Below are 21593 nucleotides of genomic sequence, written 5' to 3'. Positions count from 1 at the left end.
TGATTTCCAGACAGCTACTTAGAGGACTCATGGTACAATTTGACCTTACACAGCGCAAAATTGATCCCCATTCGGACATTATGATTGGCTTGGGGCCAACCGGCGGGCCTGGTTAATTCTGCTCCTGGCCGTTTACCAAACTAGCGGGACTATTCTGTGATACATGGTTTTGTAGACTCTGGTAGTAGGTATCTACCTAAGTCACGATAAAAAGGGGATCTAACAAGACCTCTATGTGGTATGTTATACAGGGTGTTGCAAAATTGGTATACTAAGCCGAAACCTACATGTGCAGCATGGTAGGTATATCTAAGCCTGAAAATGAAATCAGAAATTGGATTTTCGCGAAAAAAGAAATTCATTTTCCATAGAAACTTTGTTGGTCACGTGACTTTTTACTATGGAAAATGATATTTTTTTTCGCGAATTTCCAAATTCTGATTTCAGTTTCAGGCTTAGATATACCATGCTGCACATGTAGGTTTCGGCTTAGTATACCCTTTTTGCAACAGCCTGTATAGTCATTGGTATATAAGGAAGTATTTACCAAGGTATGTAGGTATTAGGAGATGATTATAGGCTAGGCTAGGTACCTATTACAGGTTGCTGTCGTGTTGCCCTCTGTACATAGATTATAGCTAGATACCTAGTACCCTACTTACTTATAGACAACACATCTTACCTACCAGAATAGGTCTGTAAACCAATACATGTAGGTATAAGTATGCCAGGATATTAGCAGTGTTGGCTTAAAGCACCTATGCCTGGATTCAAATTATTCATGGATATCGCAATGGACCTAAGAGCTTAAGTAGAATTAGGTATCCATATCTATTGCCAATGTTCAGGATATTCATGTACTTAATAGGTAGCTTGACTGCAGTTTATTTATTTATGGCATGGTAAAGCGTACTAACTTTACAATAACAATAAGCGATTTATGAGTATGTTCGTTGTTCATTTATTTATCATTCATCATCATTATCAGCCCGTATCTGCCCACTGCTGGGTATAAGCCTCTTCCCTATCACGCCATCTGTTCCGGTCCTGTGCGAGTCTAGTCCAGTGTCTACCGGCCACCTTAACAATGTCATCAGACCATCGGGCCGGCGGTCTGCCTATTCCTCGTTTACGAGTTCTTGGCCACTAGTAAATAAATCCACATCTGTACTTATAGGTCTTATAGCCATCCTACATAACTAGGTATATCCCATTCCACGGGGTAAGACATCTGACAGAACCCTTATTACATTCGAAAAAGGGTAGTTTTTGTATGTATGTATCAGATGTCTTTCCCCGTGGAATAGGATACCTATAAGTAAAGTCAACTCACGAGCGATGAAAAAGTTCCAGTGACATAGCACCTCCATATATATCTCCTCCATAGTTACTCCTAACAGGAAAAAAAACTATTAATAATTGTTAATTATTTCTTGGTGTACAAATAAAGAGTACTTTATCTATCTATCTATCTATCTATATTTCTATCTATAATACCTATATTTAAAAATGGGGTCGTTTGGTGTTGGCTTTTTGTATGTGGAACCTTTTTATTGCTAGCGAGTATAATGGCGGTCGCAGATTAAACCCATAAACATTTTCGTAGATTACATTTTTATTTCATGGTTATTGCTTCGTTAAAAGACTTTTAATTTCAATGGGCCCCTGTAAATATGTGGTCTACATACCCTTTACCCGCACAAAAACAGCTTTTGATCTCTTAATGAATAAATACTTTTGTATGAATAAATAGATGGTTGAAGCATGAATACGAATAAGTATGTTGTTTTATGTGTAAAATAGGTGAGGTGCTTTTATTCCCTTTGAAAATATTAACTTTAAAAGTTATTTATAGTAGTGCCTGCTTTTAGGTATGTAAGTAACTATAATAAAGAGTTAAAATCTATAATTGTACAGCGCCAACCTCATTTTACAAAAGCGCTAGAAATTAGAACACTAATGAAGATAAAACCGCAGCCACCACGACTTAATTAAATACTTACCGGGGCGCCTATGCCTAAATGTGGTCGCTGACGCATTTATTTGTAGAGTACCTAATAGTTATGTAAATATCTAATGTAAGTAGGTACATAGGTTCTACCTTTTTTGGCATAAGATTTTTTTGCCTAATCTCGTATTGCATAGTAACGTTTGGTCAAAGTCTCGTTACGCCGAAAATCGTATGGCATAAATCTCGTTTAGTAAAAAGTTATTTCGCATAACATTGTTTAGCCTAATAATGGTATGGCCAAATCTTGAATAGCCTAATAATGCTATGGCATAGGTTTATACAAAGTAATAATATTCGTTTGGCTTTAACTTTGACGGAGCGTCTCCCTACATAGCGCAAACTGGTGCCTTGTATTGTTTCCGCTGTTTGGAAAACGCTCCGCTTTGGTTTTGATGAACATGTGCACCTAACACGCTCCTCCTCGCTTTGCTCGTCGTCGCACCTATTTTTAGGTTTCGATCTCATGGGGTTTGTAATAATTATATTGGTCGTTAACTTTCGATTTTTTTATCATACAATATCGTGATTTTCGGGATATAGGAGAAAAATACCACAATTTGTACATTTACTACATACTTAATATATTATTTATTAAGATAACATTAGGAGAAACAAGATTATACATAGGTTATAGACGAACATAAATTTGAGCAAACGAAACTTAGGTGTTTAAAGATTGTTCCTAAAGAGTTTTAGACGAAACGAGCCTTATGCCACATAAGTCTTGGCAAAGTGATGGTTCGGCAAAAAAAGTTTAGACCATACGAGTTATGCGAAATGAGTTTTGGTCAATAAAGATTATGCCAGATGAGCGGAACCCAGGTACATACTTAGTAATTATATCTAGTCTAATTCAGTACCTAGGTTATTTTACATAAGTAAGTAGGACTTATCTGTCTAGATTGTTATCAATCTGTTAATCCATTTAACTCCCACGTACCTACCGAGCCACGTTCAAAAGTTATTTTATTTATTTTATTTTATCTTATTCGGAAAACTTACAGCTATCTTAAACTAGTTTACATTTATATGATGCATCTAAGAGCCATTTAATAGTTTTCGCATATGGTATATGGTTATGCGACTTTTAGTGTTACATATCGGGGGTTTTAACGTTGGTTAAGTTAGGTTCTTAGGTTATAATTATGAGAACTAAGTACTTAATAAAGTTTAACATTCTTCAGCCGATGTAAAGCAACACTACATGCAAACGTTTCTTTAATATTCGGATCCTTGGATAAATAAGTCACTGCCGTGAATTTTTTCACGAAATAAAGGGTTTCCAGGGAGCGAATCAAAAAGGTTCCTACAGTCTTCTGGGACCCTGAATACAATACAATGAATGCCGGAATAAGCAAGCAGGTTACGATGTATGGCCGCTTTGCCTTTCAGTAGGAAAACTTTTTGGTTAGGTAAAATTTTGTTTTGTTTTTTTCGATTCTCAAACTTTTCCGTCCAACAATAAAAAAAACAAATGCCGTCTATGGCGCTGAGTTTATCTCCGTCTATTTCCGTTAATTTTCTCAGATTTTAACCAACATCGAAAATAGGAGAATGTTCTCAATTCGTCTGTAAAGTCAGTACATATGTACCGTCAATTCTTTCGTATACTTATATTGCTATACCTAGTTTCTATACGAAGTTAAGTTTTAATCCGAAGAAAACAGTTTTGGGTAAGCATTTCGCTTCGCTCCGCAAACTCCCCGAAACACAAAGAACTGAGGGATGTAACTGGAGATTGTTCGTTTGTCTCCGCCATTATTTCCCCGCGTGCGGCCGCTAATAGACGAAGACAAATGCTCATACTGTAACAGCTATTTCATATGGTTTCGTGAACTCGCTCTGTCAACTTGCGTCTGAGGGTTCTTGTTCTTATTTTAGCGTCGGCATACTTTGATGGATGTCTCTTTTGATAGTCTTGTTTTTTTGGAAATATACAATAAAATTGCCCCCTATCAATTAATATGTCCATGTCCATAAACAAAATCCATAATTCCTAGAAAATTCAGGAAAAGCGCGTCTTTTGTTTAGATTTTTGTGTCGCTGTAACGTCTACGTCTATGTCTTATCAAATCAAAAAACCTACCTATACCTATTCTAGTCGGACCTCTAAAATATCAATCATTTATATGAAAGATAGATATCCTCTGTTAAAAATAATAATTAAGTACCTACCTATACGTACCAACGCACGTTTTATTAATTGATACACCGAAAGCCTGAGATAAAGACTTCCGTCCACATTGATACATAACATGTCCGCCTCACTCATCAGTGGGTGAGATAAAACCGTCATTTATCTTCGTTGTACATCCCTCACATGGTAGATGTATTGGAGATGCGACCGTCACACAGCTGATGGGCGACAGCTTAGATTAACGATATGCGAATAAGATGGTCTGTCACATACAAAACAAAGAAAAAAACTGTCCACATTTTGGTTACGTTTTAAGTTCTACCTAATGACAATTATGTATATTGTACCTAGAAATGAATAAAGTCACAAATTAGTACATAGGCTCTCTAATCTGTAATCACCAATCTTCTAACCGAACTTATTTAAAATAAAAGCTCAGAAGTGGAGTGTTACCTATTTCGTCGAGACGTTTCTTTTGCACTGACACTCCATCTTGTTCATATCTTGTTAATCTAAGAGTACGTGTATTGGAGATGCGACCGTCACACAGCCGACGGGGCGACCGTGACGAAACAAGCCTATTCGTCAAACTGTAAGCAATCATTCTTCCGCGAACCTACTTACCTTCATCCCTGCGATATTGCGCTGGGAATTTGGATGTGGAATTGCAATCACTTTTTTGTTTTTGATGTATTATTTAGGTAGAGTAGGCACCTATTTTAATTTTTAAGTAACCACCTATTTTAATTTTGCTTTGGCATATCGGACAGTGGCGGCTTCCATTTACGAAGTAGTCCGAAGATATTTTTGTAAGTAGGTTCTTGTGGTGAAAAAAGACGCCCAATTTGTGAAGGTGATCCCGATTTTTAACCCCTGACGGGAAAAGAAGGGGTGTTATAAGGTTACCCCATAGGGCACCCCTTTCGGCTTAGTATAGTTTGCAACGTTCTATATACAATATTAAGTACACTTAATTTAGGTTTCTTTTAGTTGGCTCTAATGTGTATTATTATCAAGCTTGTGAAAGATTAGCTGGGGTAGAAATTTAGATAGGAAGAAGCCGAGATCAATGAGTAACACGAGAGTTTGATCCTCTCTGAGTAACAATGGAGTGCACGCTCTTAAAGGAAACGCGGAAATTCGACCACTCAATCTGTTATTTGAACCTCAAACATTGAAAGAAAAACATAGACCGGCACCCCTATTTTGTAAAAAAAAATGTGTAAGTAGGTACTTATCTAGTATCTGATTAAAGAACTTTAAGAAGATGATCAAAGAAAGAGTTCAGTTTAAAGAAAAGTATAATATAAGTAATAGGTAGGCAACTGTAGAGAAACGTACCAAAGTCAAAAAGAAATACGTCGAAAATTCACGCACGACAAAAGCAAACAAAACAAACATCTTGATAGTATACCTACAATATAACTAGCTAAGCTCTTGAAATATCGTTTAGGCTCTTTCTTCAGAACAATTCTCCGCTAAACCACATATGAATGTCGCTTGACGAATGTCTTGATTACATTCCGCGGACTGCTTGACGAATGACCACTTCTTTGTTAGCCGAGGAGGCCCTACTCCGACTTAACGACCAGAATCTTTCAGCTGTTACTTACCCCAAATAATCTAGTGATTAGTTTTTTTTCTTAATATTGTAGGGGTGGTTTTTGCGAGCGAAATATCATAGTAGGTCTTCAATGAGGGTTATAAATAAACACGGATTACGAAGAGCAACAGTTTAGCCTCTTGACGTTGCTATCTCTTTGTGGGGGGAGGTGAGGGGGGGTTAAATCCTTTGCCTGCGTCGAGCATTTTCTTCCAGTCTTATTTTGTACTGGTTGTTAGTTTATTGTAAGTATTGGCTTCGTTTGAGACGGGTATGCTTGGACAAAGACTGGTAGTATGGCGTTAATGGTCGTACTTACTTCTTGTAAATAAAGATTTTGTGAGGAAGAAGCGTCTTAGCGTACGTTATATTAAATTTCTTTTTGTTTTCTAGGTCATAAATACTTAATTAATGTTATTATAACACATAAATACAAAACTTTTATGACTTAAAAAATCTTCAAGACAACCTATAGACCGTTGAGTTTTTATATAATTATTATGAAATGTTATTTAAGTCTTAAGGAGCCCTATCGGGAAGTCAAAATAAATAACATTTACAGGGTAATTCAAACCGAAAATCATTGTCCAAGTAAGTTCGCGATAGGTACACAGGGACTGGTACATAATTATATGACAGTCGGAGGGTGGCACAGCATGATTTAGACTGAGGTCGGCTGTATGGGCGCTGCGGTCACATGTTGGCACATGCTGAAATGTCGATGTGACGTGTGGTTAGGGATAACGCGTGATAAATACACCCAGTGTGTATTTAATTCGTATTGTTTCGTTTTGATGTTCATAAATGGACATACAATTTAATTGCGACAACATCTATTATATGTAGCAGTTCTTGTAGTGATAATTAAAGTTACAGGTAGACGACAAACATTTAAACGCAATTAATTCAATTTCTGTCTTGCATTGACAGTATTGTCAGAGCAAGAGGTCATAGCTTTCATTTTTATTTACTTTTTGGCGTAGGCCACTCATAGTATCATAGTATTAAAATCTGTAAGATTCCTTATGATTCAAGCAAAATATTTCCAATATTTACGTAAAAATTTAACCCTAACCACGAAGACATTCGAAACCAGAACTGCATCACACAAAGGGCTCTTAGAAAAACAAATGATTCCTTTCAAAAGCTATGCGAGTGATGTAGCTACCTAGTGGAGGAGGATTTAAGACGCGAGTTTTGTGTCACAAATGGCTCGTCATTACGGCGGGAAGGCGACCCAGTCATGGGGAAAGACAAGAAATGGGGGGTTAGGGCGCCTTCAAATTAGTCGCTAAGTGTCGCGCGACTGCAGCGCTGCTGCAGCGCTGCAGTCGCGCTGCTGTCTAAATTCCATATAAATTATTAACGCGCGACTGCAGCGCTGCAGCAGCGCTGCAGTCGCGCATCTTTTAAATTACAAAATTTATATGGATTTTGACAGCAGCGCGGCTGCAGCGCTGCAGCAGCGCTGCAGTCGCGCGACACTTAGCGACTAATTTGAAGGCGCCCTTACTCTATACTGACGTAAAACGAACGAAGAGAACTGTCATGAAATCAGTGCAGCGATCACAGGATTCGCATATGTTTGTGTAGTTTCGAAAAGTATCGAATCCTGTGATCGCTGCACAGCTACCCTATTCACAGCACAAAAGTTCGCTTGTTTTGGTATCGTTACGATCGATCTAACTAAGATATTTCGATTGGTGTCGCCACTCGGTTTCTCGACGTATTTTTAAATTTGTTGACACATCATATTATCACATTTGTGAACGAAATAGTCGACTAGATCAATGTAATGTAACAAAAAATACGTCGAGAAACTGAGAGGCGACACCTATCGCAATTTATCTTAGTTAAATCATTAAACGATACCAAAGCGAGCGAAATTTCGTGCTATGAATAGAGGTAGAGATAGAGTCGTGGCTCACGCAGCGCTCCGAAACTTTGTTTTTGGCTATATATAGAGTGACCCCCTGGTGACGGCGTTGTTACTTGAAGAGTGGCAGACTATTGTTTGTGAGGTTCGTTTGTCTTGAGAATGTGTTGCAAGTGTTTGTGTTGCTGTGTTTTCTAATAAGTGCTACAACTACATATGTAAGTGCAATGATTTATTGAAAAATGTACCTAAGTATATGTCGTAGGCATCTGGTTTAATCTCCTTTTTGATTGAACCACTAGCCCGTTCATGGGCATTTGGCTAGAAGGTCAAAATGTAGGTACATTTCAAACTGAAAACTTTCTATTTCTAACATAGTGTCTCCCGACAGTGATACCCTTTCTATCTGGCTAATCCTTTTACCATGGTAACAAAATACGAATCCAGCTCTATTTATTCTCACCGATACGTTAAATAATAACATTATTTAACTACTTTGTAGGTATGTAAGTAGATGTTTGCAATGATACTTATAGAATTGTCATTATTCGTGATGACCTGGCTGTTTGAGATCACGTCTCGTTCATCGATTTCCTCCAATTCTCCTTGAAATCTGGCACACTCACGCCGATCCGATCTGATACCGCTCCTCTCTGTAGGTGTCAGCTGATTTGATAATGTAGATAAACAGCTAGCAGGTATATATAAGGTAAATTTACGTTACAAAATTTTCAAGCGTCCTTGTTTCTCTGACCTGATAATATGGGTAATATCATAACGACAATATCATACTATTTAGTATGACCTGCATACCGATCTAAATAGTGTACGAAATGTCCATCATCTTAGCGCGTTGCGTCGGCCACATACACTAGGGCTAGACTAGGGTTCGTCACTGTGGAGAGAGGTAAAAGTCTCTGACTCTCACTGTCCAGGATGCACCGGACATATAAGGACTCGCGGGGCTCTTTTTGTGCACCCCGACAAGAATTAAACCTTAAAGTTTCAATCACATCAACCTTAAAGTAATATATAAAAATTAAAATAAATCATATTTCTACCAGCATTGTTGGGCAGAAACCAAATACAAACACGTGGCAATTAACAGGGTGCTCATAATTTTTCAGCCGCGAACCGCGGTCCCCCAAAAATAATAAATCGTCAGCTCTTACCAGTCGGCGTCCCAACTGGCGGTATCGGGTTCGAGTCCGTACAGCAATTAGGCGGCAATAGTAGAAGTTGGACAATTAAATGTAAGTCGACGGGAGAGATAAGAACAGGGTACCCTGCGGCGGTGTGGACACCATCAGTTTAGATGTTTGATTCGGGACAGGATAACAAAAACAACTGTGTGCGTGAAAAGTATCAACTGTACGTTAAACAGGTGATTGGTGCATGGACTGATTTTTCTTTCTGCGTTAGTGGAGTTAATGGAATTTAAAAAAATATCATTATCATAAGTAAAATGTAATTTACAAAATGAATATACCTACATAAGTATCACAATATACGCCATGATTTAGGGCATAAATTTGGCTAACTTTCCTTAATAATATGTCAAATATGGTACTAAAAACCATAATTATCCTTATGTGAACTCATCTTACGTCGGTGAAGATTTTAACCACAAAATGTGTTTTTCCCGATTCTGTCAAGCCCCGTGGTCACCCCAGCAATAATTGGCGCAAGTTCCGTCTGAAGCGGCGGTGGGCGTGGTGCCAACTTTTACTTATTCAGCCATAATTGCTCTTAGTACTTCCGACCACTATTACAATACCATTACTCATTATAACAGGCAATCATGTCAATCTGTCCGCGCTTGGGTTTTAGGGAATACTGTTAAGGGATTTGGCTAAATTTGATGTTTTTTTCGACGAATATTACTTTGCATATTCATAATAATATATCAGTGAAACTACGTCTCATAGCATAGTGCTAAAATGATGTTGCTATAATTAACAATTACTTTCTATGGAAAAGCAATCTTGAAATGTCATCAAAGCAAATCTTTTTCAGTAAGTATGAATTACTCCCTTTCGGCTTACCATACCCTATTTGTAACACCCTGTACCTATGTCATATCTCCCACGAATAAATTCACCACGTGATAGTGTCCAGAGCTGCAACGAAGCTATATTTATCCAAATATGTTGCACTGCCCGTGGCCTAAAGTGGCGCATGTTTTCCCATATTGCCTCACACCAAGCAATACGGGGTGAAGCAGAATTCTTTAGTCGAAAGATAAACACTCACCACATTTTAAACCCGCCGATAGCCGCTTTAAAACCCACTGGAGTTGAACTACGAGGCTACGAACTGAGAAAAAAAGAAAACAATGTTTCGTAAAACTCTTTAGAAGAATACGAAACTTTGGGAAAGGGTGTAGTGGTCGAACACTTACCAGAAGCTTTTTGAGAGATTAGGTACCTAAGTAAAACAGTATGTTAATAGGTACCTGCGCTTGTGAAATTCAGCAGTAGTTATTATTGTAAGTTATAACGCGCCCAAAACATAAACCAATATAAAATGAGGCAACGTTAGAAAAAGATATATAAAAACCTAATTTTGAAAAGTTTAATTAATTTACCAACTTTTGTTTTTAGTTTTTTCCTCTTATCTTGCATCAGAAAAGTTACCGTGTAAATGTACACTTATCAAGTCAAGGGCTCTTCAAGCGAAAGTAGGCGGGCGAAATAAACGTTTTTCTTTTTTCCTACGTTATTTTTCCTCAGAGCACAATACTTCAAAGATTGCCACGGCTAGCGGCGCCGAGTTGATTTGCAGCTGTGATTCCGCTGTAGGGTAAATAAATAACAGAAATAATGTAGACTACTCTGAAGATTGAGAAATTAAAATTCTACAGGGTGTCACAAAATTGGTAGGTATAGTAAGAAGAAAGGTAGAACTCAGCAGCTCGTCTTCTAAATTTTTTTTAGAAATACGTGAAAAATCAAAGTGTATAAAACAACTCAAATTTTACGAGCCACTGAAAATGTGAAGTTTTTCATAGGCACCAATACCTATGTATAATTTATTTCAATTAAAGGAAACATGTTTACAATAATTATAACTCGGAATACCCCGCAGCGTGTTACAATTAATTGATTTAGTTTTAGCGGATAGACCTATCTCGCTTATGTAATCAATATAGGTAGGTACAACGAATGATTGTATGACTATTGGAATAGGTTCTATTCTATTATATGGCTTAATAATGTATAGGTTATGTTAAGCAGACGTTGTCAGAAAAATGGTGACACTAACTTAGCAAAAACGTTGTACGTTTTTATCAATCTAGATTAACCCTCCTGTACATTCTCAACTCCCCGCATCCGCATGTAACCTCAAGTCATACAATATTTGTCAAGCTAATAAACGCTCAAAACGTACAGAGAAATGTTTACATTTGCGAAGTGGGTGTATTCCTGAAATCAAATTAGACTGGGAGTTTCAGCGGCAGCGGCATAATACTTTGAAAGGGATGACTTCACAAAGTGACAGGATACTAAGGTAGAGACTAGAGACAGTTCATTCCTAAACTTTAACTGTAGCGGATTTTAAAATTCCAACATACGGCAGACTCTTATAATGGTTTTTAACCCCTAACGCAAATAGGGGTGTTATAAGTATATCGTCTTTATGTAATAGGCAAATACGTAATTTTTTTAGTTTAAAGTTGTAAAATTGTGAGAAAAGTAACAGTTAAATTGGAGAGTACCCCTGTGAGCTATTCCGCGTCCAACTTATCGCATTGATTTCGGAACACATTGTTCGTATAATGAAATGGTTTTTGTGATAAATTCTGTGTTAGCTTGTATGAATCTCTCGCAGGTGGAAACACATATTATCTGAGCGGATTTGATTTGTGTCAACTTTGTATAATAGGGTTACAGGGCTTTGTGAAATAAGTTGTGGAAATTATTTGAAAATTAATTAATGTTTTATCTCATGACTAGTCATGACGAGTAGGAAGACATGTTTTCTATAAACGAATTTAATTATACAAGTTAAAAATGGCTCATTTAGCCCCACTTGCACAAACATATTAAATCTGGATTTAGTGTTAAATCTCGATTTAGTGTCAAATTTTATATGGACTGACGTTTCTTAAATCGACATTTGACACTAAATCTAATTTGTTTCTGCAAGTGGCCCTTAGTATCAATTTTATCTCATGACTAGTCATGACAGTCATGTCATGTGTGTGTGTCTGTTATTATTAACGAAATAGGTAGACATATTTTCTATAAATGAATTTAATTATACAAGTTATAATCGGACAAATTTAGCAGCAAATTTTAATCAACCTAGACCATACTTAAGTAAGTACATACATGGCTTAAATAATTTCTTATACGGTTTCAGCTTCAGCTGATCTGCAAGCCCGATACACGATACAATAGATTTCACATAACAGGCTGTAACTACAGCGCCACGCCAATAGGCGCCGACAAACAATACCATACTACAATAGCAAAAAGAATTGGATGTCAGGGGAAATAAAATATATAGCAACACAACACCAAATTGTCCTACCTACCTGCCAAACCAAAACCATCTTTACCCGTACACTCATAAGATTCATTTAAGCGGTAGACGTTACCTGGGACGGTAGGGTAGCTACTATTGTCAGCGGCGTATTATGCTTTGCTGGTTAAGGGTCCGATAAATTATATCTTTTATTTGATTTTCTTTATTCGATACGTACTTTGTGCTGTGGTGATTTGTCGCCGCTATTATACGCGCTCGTTTGTTCGTCGCGATACCTGTGGGGCCATGATTGGTGGTGTCCTGGCAGAAAGGTGCACGATAAGAGCCTACTTGAGTTACGTATCAACTTTACATATCGCTCCTAACAACTTGACAGTTTCTGAAGTTAGCTGCGATTCTTCTGAAATTAGGGTCATTTCAGACGTACCACAGCCACACCACAGCCACAACCACACCACAACCACGCCGTGTGGTCGGGCGTATATTTTGTATTGACAACGAATAATCCAATTCACACGTGCCACATTTTGCCGTTGTTATCGACCACCTGTGTAATACGACCACATCGCAACCACATCGCAACCACAACGCAACCACATCGCAACGGCAACGCCGCCACGCGACGACGACACCGCGGCAACCTGTTCTCCGTATTAACTGCACACGACGACGTGGTTACCACTTCGCAATGACAGCGACAACGCAACCACATCGACATTTTGTCGCTGCCACAACGCAACTGCAAAAAGTCGCTGTCACACTATTCACACGTAACCACATTGACCACATTATGTCGCTGCGACGTGGTATGGTTGTGGTACGTGTGAATTGACGCTTACACTTTTGCGCAATGTCAAGCTAACCAACTGTCAATCTTTGAGATATTAAATAGGCGATTTTGTTAGTTTGAACTACCGATTTGTTTCAACCGAACTTTATCTTTATATGTAACTAAAAACTAAAATAGTATAACCGTGTCATTGTACTTAATACTTATAAGAATTAAATTATGTCAAAATTTGGCTAAATTACTTTGTTAAGAAAGAGTGACCTCTTCTGGCACAGGTGCTTATGTACTTAAAAGAAGGGGTCAAGCTTAGTTTACTGAAAAACTTTTTGGCAAATGAATAAACGTTTTTGTATTTTTTTTTGTATTTTTTTTTGTATCTGGCGCACCCTGGGCATTCAGCGTCTGACGCTGCTCTGACTGGCTAAAGTTTACGTCAAACAGAACGCGTCAGAGCACTTAGACCCATTAAGTCTACAACCTTCCAGGTTCTTGTTCTTAGCGAGTCGGTGGAAAACACTATAGCTGGTCTGGGCTTTGTCACCGTGGTGAAAGTATTAAGGCTTTGTCAAACAGACCACCATCGCGCCAGCGCTAGCGTTGCGTAGCGTACTGCTAGCGCTGCCGCTCTGTTTGACGGTATTTTACCACATCGTAGTACAACACATCTTAGAAACACGTTTTTTTCAGCATCCAAAAAGTTTATACAATACGTTTTTCTTTAAAATGTCTCCTAATTAACATTATACCAATTTTAGACCAACATAGTGTAAAATACCTTCTTCATCCTCGACTTCATATCTTGTGATTGTTTTTTTCAGTTTTAACCCTTTTTAACCCTATTTCTATAAACATAGATTTATTTTGTAGGTATTACATAAGAAGCTTAGGTCATATCAATGTCAGAAACAGAAAAAATATTGAAATGAGTGTTTATTAACTTTATTGTTAGTGTGAAACTTGGCAGTACTTAATTATAACCGCAGTGCCATTAAACGTGATTGCGAAAACGTATTAAATCAGCGGAAATTTTCGCTGATCACCCTGTATTGTTTATTATAATGAACCGCGAAAATCATTTAACCTTTTAATATCGTTCGAAATTACAAATACCTACATTATAAATATTATGAATACTGGAAGATATATTATAGAACATACTTTTGTGTTATTACGTAAGTATCTTCATTGTATATATAAAAGCCAGTTATTTTGTATTTTACCTTACAGTTATTTCCAAAAAAAGACTAAAGCGACCCATCAATCTCATTAAAAATCCTTACTTTAAAGCCTACACCGGTCTATAAGCCGGTTCAGGAACTCTTTTGTTAAAGTTCTATATCTATGACGATCACTTTGAATCTGACAGAGAGAAACAGGCAGCATTGTTCCCAACACACTGCGGCGCCTCTGCGCTCAGAAGCTACTGTCAGAAATACAGTCCTGCAGATGGTACAACTGATGTTGAGGGCAAGAGGAGACCTGACAGTAAAAGAACCCACTGGCTACATATCCTCGCCAGGTAGTTCAATATGTCCACTATATGTAGAGCAGTTCTGATAGTAAATGACACCTTAAGAAGAAGAAGGTGATTTTCCAACGGCGAGGCGAGATGAAATATGTATGGGATCTATTCAATTCTGACGAATGCGCTAGGTGAGAATACTCGTACGCTGCTATATTTTTATTACAGCTATATAAATGGAATGCGATAGATATTTTTACCAGACAATAAGCCCGGGGCCACGGCGGCGTCAGTAACAAGGTATTAAGAAGGAGTTACGACGCTCCGCGCCGGGCTCCAATAGCCGTGCGTACTAAATAACGCTATATCCACGAAGCCAGTCGCTGCCAAATTGCTTGGCAGCCTCCTCAGACTTCCTCTTTGAATAACAACGAACGACAAAACAAAAATACAACTAAATCCCTGGATTAAAGTGGGTTCGCAGCTATCGGTAGTAGAATGTTAGTTGTTTGCATGCATGTTTAGGTTTATAGGAAAGTGCTATAGGATTTTAAACGGAATATTATGAGTTGAAGAAACGGATTCATTATAGATGGTGTAAGTTTTAAATAGATAGGTAGTATTACAGGTCTCAAAATTAATACCCTATCGTATGGTTCATTTTTACAGATTGGATTGTTAGTTCCATAACGGTAAATAAGATTTGAAACATTGGGAGCGCTAAAAATGGTAAAAGATAAGAACTGGAACCTATCGCGAAGTCAAAACGAAGTAACATTTTCGAAGTAATTAGTGTCAAGTCTAATACAATTTGAATCCGAAAATCGTTGTCAAAACAAGTTTGCGATAGGCAGCCCGATTCTTGGAGGTCATTTGTCACTAATGTAATAGTCACTATTATGGGAAAATTTCCCTTAAATTACCCTCAGTAGTGTCCAATCAATTCACGCCTACACGTTAATACTAAATGACTAATTGATGATACTACGAATCCAGACATAAGAAAGGCTTTTATTACTGATATTTATTTTTATGAAACGTGTAGGTTGTGGGGGTGTGGGCGAGAGCTGCGTAGGCGTTCGACTTCCACTTGAAATTGAAACCTCCATTATAAGTATGGTTTATTTGAGTATAAAATAATATGTATCTAGCTCTAAATACATAGTGATGTTGAGTAGGTATAGAATAATATTTATCTAGCTCTAAATATTTTTTTTAGTAATGCCAAACTAGAAATTGTGCCACTGAATAATGAGATTTAGTTACGGTAACATTCATAGAGTAGATCTTTTTTGGTGGTTATCATCGAAGTAATAAGTACTTTGTACTTTGTAGTTTAGCTTTAAGAGGAAGGTTAGCTGGAAGAGAATGCTGTTAGCATTAAGTTCGCCTATCTACATAGGATTTAATAATAATAATAATAAGTAAGTACTTATTACTTCCATGGTCGTTATTAGGTTTTGACATCGTTATAATATTTAAATTTATATCCATGCGACCATAGATCTTAAAACAGTCTCCTTCAATATGTTAGATTGAACAAAGTTGTAACTAAATATAAGGGTTCTTGTGAGTTTGTTGGTGAAGTTGAATAATATTAATAAAGCTGTGGACTGGGAACACGGCAATCCAATTAAAGTTATTTTATAGAACAGCCGCGGTTGTGCGCCTCGGAGACGCGAGGGGGGGGGAGGGGGGGTATTCCTGATCGCAGATGGTTCAGATGTTTGATACCTCTACTCCAAATACTTATTATGAAGTTAATGATTGTTGACTATACTATTCTATTCTCTGTGGGGGTGTAAGTACCTACTGGCTCTCTCGAGTGGAACCTTTGTGCATTGACTAGGTATACTATACTTACCTGGATTGCTTGCTCGTAAGTATATAGTTCAGTACTTATACATTGTAATATCAAAATACACTCACGAACAATAAAAAATGTCAAAACAAATCTCGTTATAGCCGTAAGTCTTCGAGATAAAACTTGTAACACTGTTTCAAAAATCGATATAGCTCACTGTACCTACAAATGTAATATAGGTCTACGGTCTGTGGGTTGACCTAATAACACGGTAAGAAAAATTGTACCGCCACTGTCAAACCTTCAATTTCCGTGCCGCAGTTTCTTTTACATTAAAATGAAATTATTTGGAATGGCCCGCCCCAGTGCGGTGGGAGATTACAAAAATTACACCGAACTCAAATTTACGGGAGTTAAATGGTATAGGATACCTTTTTTCATTTTCTGCCACCCTTATTATCTTATTTTACAGAAGAAAACTCGTGAATAATAATAATCTATCTAGGCATATTTTTATGTTGTTAAAATTCGTAAAAAATAACAAAATAAGTTGAACTCGTAACAAAAAGAATTTGTTTTATTTTTGAAAATGTTCAGTGACCTCATTTTGAAGTATATATTTTTGCAACAATACGATGTACTGAGTACCTACGTCGTCACATTAGGTACAACTTACAACCTTTCTCACTGAAATTAAACTAACGCAAAGACAGTACAAGCAATCCTCAAGGTAGAGATAACATAAATAATTTAAAAGTAATCCCAATTCAGTAAGTTTTGTATAGAAATTCACACCAGTACGTCCACTTCATCGCGGCAGCACGTTTAGTCCCATTCGTAGTATACCGATAGGTAAGCACTTTAAGAATTACACAAAGTAATACATTCATAGACCATTGCCAAAGATCTTCGATCTGATAAACTCAGATACAAGTAGGTATAGGTACGTACGTGGAAGTTTGAACACCTGTAATAAAGTACTATACAGTGCGACAAACTTATCTGTTGCGGTGAGAGCGAACTAAGTTGATCCATATCTCATTACTTACTAATTAATTATATATTGATAAAGATTAGATGGGTTTATTAAAACCGCAAGGATGTATTACCACTACGGACAGACTTAAAAACTTTTACATTTACGTGAGCTCTCACCGTAACAGATAAGTTTGTGGCACTATAAGTTCCTGTAAACAGTAGAACTCCGCTAAATAAGTAAGTACAAACATAACCTAGTAAGGTGCGGCGCAAAACATGTTATTATAATAAGTAGATAAGTAAGAAGAGTAAACAAAGTATCAAGTTACACAGCACTTTGTGGCGCATCCACTTCACTATCTAAGCAGCACCCTTACTCTACTTGATGTGGGTTTGTTGACTGCGACAACACACTTTAAGTGTTTGTGTGCTGTTTTATTTTTACTTATGTAAATGCGTGTCTGTCTACTTGAGAAGAAATTTAGTCTTTTTAATAGAAACTTTGTTACTCACGTGACTTTTTGTAAGGGGACTTTTTAAAAGTCGTAGCTTAAAAGTTACCCAGAATGACATCCTGAGTCAACCCCTTTTAGCTACCAATGTGGTGTTCAATAAATAAATATTTTATTCTATTCTGATACTGTGCGAGAACAGCATGAATCGACTTTTGGTCGTAGCTCAACACAATAACGCTAAACCTCCTTAAGTTTCACTTTCTCTAAAGGACTTTACAGACTTCATTTCCTTCAGCATTCCTCCACTAATTACTCCAAGTACACTCGGAGTAAACGTTTCTTTAATTAAACGACTCCGATTAAAGACTTACACACACTCACTCGACTGCTCAGAGTTCGGGCAACAGCCCGAGGGAATATTCTGGACCACGAAGCAGTATGCAGTTCTTATTGCATGGTAGAAACCCTGTAAATCGGAGTATTAAATATATGGATACTTACTAAAAACATACACGGTTATTGCACTTTGAATCCAACTTTACGTAAATAGGTACATATAACTGAATGGATGGATTTGAATAGGCCACAGCAACTGATAGATTATCTTCATAGCCCGTCTCGTCTCGTCGGCTCGTCATTTCACTAAAATTTCACTACGACCCAAAGATCACCACATTAATATCTAAAGTAACTAACTAAACTAACAGTGTCTTGGTAGAGATACAAACGGTAAAATTCAATTAAGAAACATTCCGGTTACGACGCTATTCTTCGAATTCAAACTCTCATGGCACATTCAAATAGCCCCGCTGTACTGAATAACGTTTTAGAAATACATAGAAGAGGTGAAAATTAATGTTTGTGTTCGGTGTTCAAATATTTACTTAAGTACTTGGGAACTTTGCGGAAACAACAAATTAAATATTCCCGAGCAGCACACTTTAACTGAACATATACCATGTTTAAGTCTCCGCATAACTACCAACCAAAATTCAGCCTTGGTGCTGTATGAATACTAGTTAAAGTTCCGTTTTGGGCTAAGTGCAACACGCTTTTAGAGCACCTCCTAGAATTTACAAGAGCATCGCTCGAGGCACAATAGAAAAATGATAAGAAAATTACTTCAGCATTTTCACTGGAATTTCATTTAAAAAGTAAACCTGGGTTTTTGAAGCTCACCTATCTGTTTTCTCAGCTGTTCAAATATTAAAATAAGCCAACGGCTCGTCGTCAAATTTACTATGCATTTACTAAATAATTGTAACTGAAAGTAAATAATAAGTACATTTTGCATCAAAGAGTTATTTTTTATTGAATTTACCTACTTACTTAAGTATTTGACTACACAGTGAAAACTGATAGCAAAATTAACGCAAAGCTCGCAAGGAAAAGCTAGAGTAAAACTGTAAAAATAAATACCTAAACAAGCAGTTCTTAAGTCGACTTTAATAAAAACGTAGCATTCTCGGCATTTCTCCGGTCGCCGCGCCACGGATCTTTGATATTATTTTCTGGCAATTTCACCAATTAAGCCTTTCCCGCTGTTATTGTTTAACAGTGGATGTAAATTAGCTGGTGGGGCCGCGAGGAAATCCTATTAATTACGACACAAAGACCCGCGACCCCCCCTCCCCCCCCCCCCCGCGCGACCAAATTAAGTTTCTGTCTACTTACAGTCGACTTAGGGAACCTATTTTTAATTGGCAATTAATGGAACGGACTTAGTGAGCGTGCTGGTGTGTTTAACGCGCTTGGCGTTTCTGGGCTGGTTATATTTTGAGGGAATCTACAATTGATACCTCTAAAAATGGTTAGGGAACAAAATTATACAATTTACAGGCATATTCTCCTATTTCCACGCTCCTCTTGCTGAAATAAAAGTAAATATTCAAAGATCTGTACATACACACTTAACTCTCCGATGATGTTGAAAAGAGTTTCAAAATTAAAATCCTAAATTCCTGTATTGAGTTCACGAGTACACCAGCCTAGCCGCTGCCAGTGCGTATAATAAAATGGCGGGCTTATTAGAGACCGAGTATTGAGGGTAAGTTTTATCTCGTGTTTGTTCAGGTTACTAATTTGGCAGTTTTTGGAGGCTTACGACTTTGATGTGGAGGGTTTTGAACCCGAGAACTGAAGCTCAGTGTAGCGTGCATGTGTGAATGGATGGAAATTAACTTTGTAACTCGAACATGAAGTGCTTCGATGGCGCGCTGTAAGCGGCGTGTATTTATTAGCCGCCAGTAATCAGGAATTCATTAGGTGATTTGTTGTGGTAAATTGAGGTCTTCGTTGGAATTTCTTTGAGCCGCGTTAGCATTTTAAACGGAATAAGTACCTATAGTTATTCATAATTAGTATGTTTTTTACTCAATTGAAATCGTGCGATGCAAAGATAGAGATAAACTGTAGTTTTTTAGCGGGTGTGTACTTCTGTACATCCGTTAAATTCTGGGCAACTTTTAGGTAGGCTATAACTGTTTTTTGTCAATGTTGTCATGCCAACATTGTGATGCTTAAACATGGATTAAGCTTTTGATTCATTCATTAGAGAAAAGCGATAACTTGACACTTTGTTAGCTACATAGGCTAAGTACATTATGCTATATCACATAGCAAATAAAAATATTCTATTCTGCCTTTGTTAAACGGTTCCCTAAGAAGGCGGGAAGTTAGCAGTACTATACAAGTTTTTCAATACGGCGCCGTCGCGTCGTCTCGCAACTAGTAGCAAACTGCTGTTAAACTCGCTCCAACTTACGATTGCTTATGTACGAACTTCATACTTGTATTTGAATGTACCTATGTGATTTGTAGCGCTAAAAGTAGTTTGCTTAGGAAAATTATTGTGTACCTTTTCAAAACTTCGTGTTAGGTAATTCGTAGAAATGTTAAACGGGTGTTTAGAATGGTCTTTGAGAGATTTATACTAGGTAAGTACATCCTTTGAACACCATAGAACAACGCGGACTCAGGTATTTAAGCACTGACTAGCTTTTATGGTAAGGCGAAAAATGATTTTACTTAGGAAAATCATTTTAAGCATAGGTACCTTTCAAAATTCGTTAGAATAGGGAATATGCGTAATTTTTTTTAATACTTTTATTGGATAGTTTTACATCACTTTATTATAGTAAAAAAAAATTCAACGCCAAAATAAGTAATTTAAGGTATTTTAAAGAAAGTTAAAAAATTACAACCATCACGACCACTTTGAAATTCCCGTCAGGATGGCGGGCTGGTGTGACGTCATAATCTTTTAATTTCACGGCTCAGAATAATGAGTCCCGTTAGTCGGCATAGATTTTTTACCTAATCAAGTAATCACAGAGTTCTTTTGTATTTTCAAAAAACCAATGTTGTCATGGTAACAAACGAAAAAGGAAGTGTATAAAGTGTGATCAGTGGCTGTTTTGTAATGGTAATAAAGTGTGACCAGTGGCTGTTTTGTAATGGGAGCTCGTAAATAGCTGCTAGTAGCTCTTTTGAAATGGGAGCGCGCAAACCAGAGGACCTTTGTACACAATATTACGCTATTATGGCAATATGAATATAAAGTAATATTTGTATTGTATGTAAGTACTTACTGTAACTTTGGTTCTCAGTAAGAGAGACTAGGGTTAGTGGGTCATTCTATTCTATTATCTGTGGGGGTGTAAGAACCTGCACCTGGCTCTCTTGAATGGAACCATTGTGCATATCTCAAAGGTCTAAACCCCCTTATCTAAACTATCGAATAAGAGTATAAAAATATATGCATATTCCCTAATATTTGGGCACACGGCTCTCGACTTTTCAATAGTCTTTGCTGTCCTTTTCCGCAGCTGGCCACAGTTTACTCGTTCATACTGCGTAATAAATTTAATGTGTCCAGTTCTTCTGATTACGAGAATTCTTCCATAACTTAATTTAGAAAAAAATAACAACTTTTGAAATATACTAACGACTGCCATTATAACCTAAAAGTAGAAAGAGCAACTTGT

Source organism: Plutella xylostella, chromosome 9 (genome assembly GCF_932276165.1).
Source record: "Plutella xylostella chromosome 9, ilPluXylo3.1, whole genome shotgun sequence".
Taxonomy (NCBI): domain Eukaryota; kingdom Metazoa; phylum Arthropoda; class Insecta; order Lepidoptera; family Plutellidae; genus Plutella; species Plutella xylostella.
The sequence above is the reverse complement of the archived record's forward strand: the minus strand, read 5'-3'. Positions refer to the sequence as shown.